An 8143-nucleotide genomic window follows, 5' to 3' on the forward strand; every position below is an offset into this window, starting at 1 on the left:
ACTCAGATTTTGCCGCTCGACACCCGCATTCTCCCACCCTAGCTCGAGTTAAAAGGGACAACATCGATCGACAACAACACAATGTAATCGATCGACAACAACATGGGAACATCGATCGACAACAACAGAAGAGCAGCGATCGACAACCACCAATACCATACCAAGTACGTTTACCAGATCTTGATGCACACCGCTTGAAGGCCTCTCGAAATCCATCTCAGACATCAGTTTGCTTGAAGACAATAGAGAAGATAAGTCAGCAATTTGCAGAAGCACGAGAGCAAAAGCAAACCCTAGCTGAAACCTCTTTCGTTGAGAGTGTCGATCGACGACATCTACCACGTATCGATCGACACCAAACAGACGGATATGAACCTTCCATGAGAAAGCAGGCAACGAAAGTAGAAATTCCAGTTGAGAAGAGAGTGAAATCTAGGAAACCCTATATTCCCAAACACCTCAGGCGAGAAGTTAACAAAGAGGAACTTGAAGGATTTCACAAGAGGGTGAAGAGGGTTCCTAAGGATATGTATTTCGAGGATGCATATCATAAGTATAGACTTGGTAATTTCTTCAGAGAGAGCAGAGAGACTGATAAGGATATTGAGCTCCTATTCAACAAAGTCAGCCGTAAACCCAAGAGGACACTTAAGAAGGAACAAGATCCTGGAAAGTTCCTGATTCCATGTTCTATACATAGCCACCATTTACCAAACGCCCTATGCGATACTGGATCTGCAGTCAGCATCATGGCCATAGACACTGCTGAGCTATTAGGGCTGAAGATGGAACCTTCTAAAGATAGTTTCACATTCGTGGATAGCTCCCGAGTAAACTCAGCAGGCATGATCAAGAATGTTAAGGTGGAGATAGGGGAATGCATTATCCATGTGGACTTTCATGCTATGGATATCAAATCAGGCAAGACATCTCCACTTCTTTTTGGAAGAGCCTTCATGGCTACAGTGGGGGCAGTTTGTGATCTTAAGAGAAATAAGATGTGTCTGACTAATGTTGATGAAACTGTCTTCTATGATCACATGGAAAAGAAGAAAAGTGAGGAGCTTATTTCATGCATAGAGATGTTTGAAGATCCAGGACCTACAGCTGATTCAAATCACGAGCCTGCAATACCAGAATCAGCGCCGGTCGACATTAGAATTGCAGCATCGGTCGACTTCCAGTCCTCAGAATCGACCGACAATCAGACTTCAGCATCGGACAACTCTCAGTCTTCAGAATCGACGACACGAAGCCTTCAGCATCGGTCGACACCCTCCGACTTTCAGAAAAGCCCAAGACTGAAAAGTCTAAGTCTGGGGGAAGGTCCAAGAATAGAAAGAAGAAAAAGAAAAGGAATGTAGATGCAGATTTCATGCCACTAGTCCCTTTGCAATGTCAAAAGGGAAGTCTTGAGTATAGAGTGCGCTGCAGAGGAAGTTCTGAACCTTTTACCAAGGTTTGAGTGCTATGTGATCCAGAGCTGAGAGAAAATGGAGAAGTTTCTGCAAGAGCTTTTCTCCACTGCATCAACAAAATGAGGAAGAGAGACACTGAGACTTGCTCTGGAGCAAGTACACATCCTCATCCGGACTAAAGCACATCTCCAAAGTCAAGCTAAATGACTATAACAAAGCACTGAGTGGGAGGCAACCCACTATTAGGTAATTTCTTTCAGTTTAGTTTAGATTGTTACTGATTAAAGTTTTTATTTATTGTATGTCAAAAAAAAAAAACCCCGAGGAAGACGAGTTTGCAAAGGATCGACGATGACTGCGCAACATCGATCGACAGAGCATCACTAGTATCGATCGATCGCCATTTAACTGTGTCGATCGCCACAGCTTCAAGAGTATTGATCGCCACTTAACGATGTTGGTCGACACTCATATCAAAGTCAGGTATACAGTTTTCCTTGTTAAATATTGTCCTTATGATTTATTTCCCCACTGATCTTAGACTGTATAACACTGGAGATAGTGTTGTTTAAGTCTGGGGGAGGTTTACTAATATTTTGTGTTTAGTTAGCTATTTAGAATATATATATATATAGAAAAAAAGTTCTGAGTAGACGATTGCCTAGCATATCGACCGATGAGAGCATGTCGATATCGATCGACAGTACATTACCTGTAGCGACCGATGGTAACTCCTTTCCATCGATCAACACTTAATCCGGTCAGGTATATCGTTCTAACTTGTTAAATTGAGTACTTATGATTTATTTATCACCATAACTCTGACTAGATATACACTGGGGACAGTGTAATTTAAGTCTAGGGGGAGATTTACCGATACTTAGTTTATTGTGAGTCTTATTAAATGTTTTCAAAAAAAAAGTTTTATTGAGTTAAAAAGGGGATAATGAACTTATTAGATTTTTGCTTGTTATCTAACCACTCTTTAGTACCATTCTATACTTACTGATTGCAGATAGTACTAAAGATACAAAAGTGGATCAACATGTCAACTATTCACACTTGCTGAGATTGTTTGAAAGAACCAAAGATGACCTCCAACACTAAACCTGACACAACTGCTTGTCTTGGGGCTTGGTATACATGGGATCGGATTCTTCAAAACAGGCCTGGAAGGTAAAGCCTTGTGTAGATTTATCATTTTTTCTCTCTCTATTTCGACCTTAGATTTATAGGTAGAGATATTTATTTTCAAACAAAAAAAAAACGAAAAAAGAAAGAAAAAAATGAAAAAGAAAAAAAATATAAATATATATATATAATAGGTGTTAGTTAGGTGGAATCCGAACATGACTTGGTGGCTACAACCATTAAGGTTTGCTTCATAAGGATTCCAACAAAAAGAATTCGAATGGTACTTGGTGGCGGCCATTATCAAGGTTCGCTTCACATGAATTCTTGGATATATGTTAAAAAGAAGTGAACAGGACTTGGTGGCAACCACCATTAAGGCTTGATTCACGGAAGCCTGTCCAATCTTGGTCAATGATCCTGCAATGAAAGCAGACTTTGACTAAATAGAAAAATTAGTAGAGAGAAATTAGTAGAGACAAAAGATAGGAACTAACGTTTCAATGCAGATCCAGATACGTGTTTGAAAATCCTTGCATCTTGTGATCGATACTCCCAAGGTAAAGCCTGTACTTTTATTTATGTTAAGAAATGAGGTTGGTAGAGGGGAATGTCAGACAGGATTTGCTAAGTTGTTGGCTAGGTGAATTTGGTTGCTAAGCTAGGATATGGTATAATGTGCTTTTGTGATTAGGACTTCTTAGATGTGGATTGCAATATTGCAGAGGTGATGATTCTAAGTTTTAAATCATGTGAGTCCCTGTTGTTTTCAAATCTCTTTCAGAGAGACTGCCCGTCTGTTTTGCTTGAGGACAAGCAAAAGGGTAAGTCTAGGGGGAGTTGATAGACCATGGATTTTACCCACTTTTAGCCATGGTCTATAAGTGTTTTAATACATATTTACTTCTATATAGAGTCTATTTAGAGTATTTATAGTTTCAGGGACGATTTGGAGGAATGTGGTGATTTTGGTGTCTTTTGGAGCCTTTTGAGTGCAGAGCTGCACAGACGTGTCAGATGACTAGCTATTGTTGGAGACCTTCCCACCGTTAGATTTAGACCATATTTTTAAGAAAGATAGAGCTTTGAGTTAAATTTCCAATGCCACCGGTTTGAGATTAATCAGCATCCTGTAGCAGAAGTTATGCATGTTTTACTGAAGAGTGGCCAGTCTGCCTCGCAAGAGGAAGCTGTCGAGGAGATGAAGGACTGTCGATCGATAACACAGCACTGGTGTCGATCGACAGTGATGCCAGAACGTGGGCCAAGCATATTTCAAGACCGTTTGAAGCCCAGAAGCCATACCAAGTTACCAAAATACCCATGGACGACCAGAAACCCTGTTTATGTATTTCTTAGCCATTGTTGACGGCAACTAGCTTTCTATTATCATATTCTATTGTTTTTTCTTAGGTTTGGAGAGAAGATCAATTCTCCTTTAGAGATTGATTGGAACTCCATTGGTTTTACCATTGATTTATCTATTATATTATTCGGACTATAACTTGTGTTATTGCTTGCATGTCTGAGTAATTCATCTTGTTAGGTTTAGGGATTTCATGAGCTTAATGTCAAATTGATAATAAATTAGGATTTCTAGATTATCTATAGATCTCTACACCAGGGTGATTTGTAATACTAGGATCTGGAATAGTTAGAATAGCACGACAGTTTGACTAATTGTTTGAACCTAGAATCATAGGATAGTTGAGAGGCACAAAAGTGCAATCAATTAACGGAACCCGAACTCTGCTGGATTAGATACCTAGGCACATACGAGAGTTGGTCTAGGAATCTAGTTGAACTTAATCGATTAGGTGGTTAATGCTTGTCTAAGGAAGCATCAATCGACGCTCAGGCCATAGCATCGATCGACACTCACTCCAAGTCAATAAGCGACAGCTGAGACTGGACTTAGATATCTGATTAGCAATTGCATGCGAGAGCTGGATTGCTTACTTATTAAAATCAAGTTCTAGAATTGAATCCATAAACCATTAGCATCCTTGAATTGTAGTTTTGAATCTCTTGATTGATAAATCCCTAGGTCTAGCTATTTCTCCTAATTGTTTACAACCCCAATCAACCAATTGAACAACTACTTTGTTCACCTTGCTTTCATTAATTTATTGCTTTATAAACTGTTTGCCTAGCTTAATCTTGATTTCTATAGTCTACTGTGTGCCCTAGCTTTCTGTGGATTCGATCCCTAAGTACTACAATTGAACCTCTTATTTGAGAGAGTAAAATCACTCCTTAGGGTAATTTGAGTGATATCGGAGCCAACGAGGTAAGATCTAAATTTTTCAAAAGCAAAGACAATTGCCAGGAGTTCTTTTTCTGTAGTTGCGTAGCGGCATTGAGCTTCGTCTAGTGTTCTGCTTGCATAAAAGATCACGTAAAGCTTCTTATCTTTTCGTTGACCGAGCACTGCTCCAACCGCAAAGTCGCTAGCATCAGTCATGATTTCGAAGGGAAGCTCCCAGTCTGGTGGTTGCACAATGGGTGCGCTGACTAGAGCTCCTTTGTCGTGTGGAAAGCGCCCAAACAATCGCCATCAAACTCAAATTTTGTCTCCTTGCAGAGCGGTCGAGTGAGTGGTCTTGTGATTTTGGAGAAGTCCTGGATGAACCTTCTGTAGAAACCAGCATGTCCGAGGAAACTCCTGATTCCTTTGACCGAGTTTGGAGGCTGTAAACTCATCATCACCTCTATCTTTGCTTTGTCCTCTTCGATTCCTTTTTCTGAGATTTTGTGACCTAGAACAATCCCATCTCGCACCATGAAGTGACAATTCTCCCAATTTAGCACGAGATGCTTCTCTTCACACCGCTGAAGGACGCTGCACAAGTTTGACAAACAGACAGAAAAGGAGTTTCCATAGACGCTAAAGTCATCCATGAAAACTTCCATTATGTTTTCAATTAGGTCAGTGAAAATAGACATCATCCAACGCTGGAATGTCGCATGAGCGTTGCACAACCCAAATGGCATTCTCCTGTAGGCAAAAGTGCCGTAGGGACACGTGAAAGTCGTCTTCTCCTAATCGTCTGGGTGAATGGGAATCTGAAAGAAACCTGAATAATCATCTAAAAAGCAGTAATATGGGTGGTTAGCCAATCTCTCATGCATTTGATCAATGAATGGGAGTGGGAAGTGATCCTTTCGTGTAGCCGTATTTAATTTTTGAAAATCAATGCACATACGGTGACAGGTTACTGTCCTAGTAGGTATCAATTTATTCTTTTCACTAGCAACCACGGTAATCCCCTCTTTCTTAGGAACTACATGAACAAGACTAACCCACTTGCTATCAGAAATCGCATAGATTACACCAGCTTCTTGAAGTTTCATTATCTCTTTCTTAACAACATCTTTTAGATTTGGGTTTAACCGCCTCTGATGTTCTATAGAAGTCATCGATTCATCTTCTAGATGTATTCTATGAATACATAAATCAGGTGAAATACCAGGAATATCTTCTAATGAATAGCCTATTGCCTTACGGTGTTTTCTCAATTCACACAAGAGTTTAGCAGTTTCCACATTATTGAGCTCAGAGTTCACAATGACAGGATATGTGGAGTTAGGTCCAAGAAACGCATACCTGAGTCCTGCTGGGAGGGACTTTAATTCGATCTTTGGAGCCTTTAGTTTGCTCCAGGAATCATCGAGCAGGCTGGCCGGTTTGTTCCCTCGTTTAAGAGCAGTTGCTCCTTCTGGTGGAATCTGATTGCTCGTCTCCCCCAGACTCAGGAAAGTGACCATCTTCTCAATGCTTTTACTCGAATCAAGTATCTTCTCGTACCCATCAGCATCAACGTTGCACGTGTTCTGCTCAGACTCTGCTCTTGTCAGAGCCACTTCCAAAGGGTCATCCGCTAGGATTTCTTCAATCATCCCTTGTTGAGGGGTCAAGGCGGCATTCTCTTTGTCAATTGTGAAGTTCTGACCATCCAGCATAGGTCGTTTGAGTAGCTCGTCCATCTCAAACTTCACCACAATATCCCACAGTTGGAGATCGATCCTCCCATTGCGGATATCAATGATTGCATCAGCTGTGCATAGGAAAGGTTGGGCTAGAATGAGAGGGTCTTTCGGTTCATCTTCTAGCTCCAGAACCACGAAATCCGCCGGAACAGTGGTGTTGCCAATTTGAACTTGGAGGTCTTCGAGAACACCTACTAGCAACTTGGCTGATCTGTCTGTGGACACCAATGAAATCCTGGTTGGCTTGAAATTGGTTAGTCCCATGCGTTTTGCAACTGAGTAGGGCATGAGATTCACACTGGACCCTAAATCACATAAAAAACAAGCGAAGACTGTTTTTCCGATCTAAACCGAAAGGACAAATTTTCCAGGATCTTCCAATTTCCTGACTGTTCTGTTTTGAAGGACTGCGCTGCATTCTTTTGAGACCATCATGATATCGTTGTCTGCAGAGGTCTTCCCAGAGATCAGCCCCTTCACAAGACTGCACATTGAAGGAATCATCTGAATTGCGTCCATGAGAGATAACTTAACATTCAACTTCTCTAGCATCTTCTTGCACTTCATCTTTTCGCAATCCTTGCGTGATCTCTTAGCAGAGACTGGGTAGGGAACTTTTGGAGTGTAGACACGAGTAGGAACAGGCTGGTCTTGCGTCGTAAGAGCTATGGGATCTATGACAGTTGGCTGTTCCGCGTCTTGTTCGTCGTCGAGGACATCCTCAAGTGGAGGTTGTTCTCCCTCTTTCTGTTTTCCCTTCTTTTGAGCAGTGAGCTTTTTGGAGACAGGATCTGGGAGATGTCGTCCACTTCTCAACTCGACTGCGTTACAGTCCTTGGGATTCTTGTCTGTTTTACCAGGGAGTGTTCCTTGTTGCCTTTTGATTGTTTCAGCAGTTTGAGCAATCTGAACATCCATCTTCCTTATGTGGCTTGCTACAGCATCATATTTGGAATTTAATTCCGTGAACATGTTGTTCATCCGAGTGTTGATCTCGTTGGTAACATGGTTCAGTGCTTTTCCTTGAATCTGCTGACCCTGCAGAAGTAGTTGCATCATTCCCTTCAGCTCATCTGGTGGACCGTTCGCGGCTGCAGGATCAGCCTGCGGATTGTTCTCCCTGTTCTGAAACTGGTTCTGAGCTTGGCTGAGGATGAACATCTTTCCATTCTGATTCTGAGGGTATGGCTTCTGATATCCAGGGTTTTGGAATGGATTTCCCTGAGACCTGTCATTGGGGGTTTTTGGATTGGTCTTGTATGAGAACAGATGCTGGTTGTTCCTCACATTAGGGTTTGGATGGTAGTTCTCGAACTGCCAACCCTGACCGTTGACGTAACTGATGTTGGGGTCAAAACCGGTCACGACGGAATCAATGCCTAAAAGTTCCCGGAAAATCAACTCTCGATCGATCCTTGAAAATTAGACATTCCCGGAAAATGGTTAAATCAAGTAAAAGACAGTTTTTCGCGGATGCGAACCGAGGAACGTTGAGAAGAGGATCAGTCTGGATGAGGTCTCAATCGTAAGCAAGGACCTACCACCTCGCCTTAGGGGGACAACCGTCTCAACACGGGTCACCTTGCCCATGGGCGAGGACGACC

This window comes from Brassica oleracea, chromosome C9 (assembly GCF_000695525.1).
Source record: "Brassica oleracea var. oleracea cultivar TO1000 chromosome C9, BOL, whole genome shotgun sequence".
NCBI classification, from domain to species: Eukaryota; Viridiplantae; Streptophyta; class Magnoliopsida; order Brassicales; family Brassicaceae; genus Brassica; species Brassica oleracea.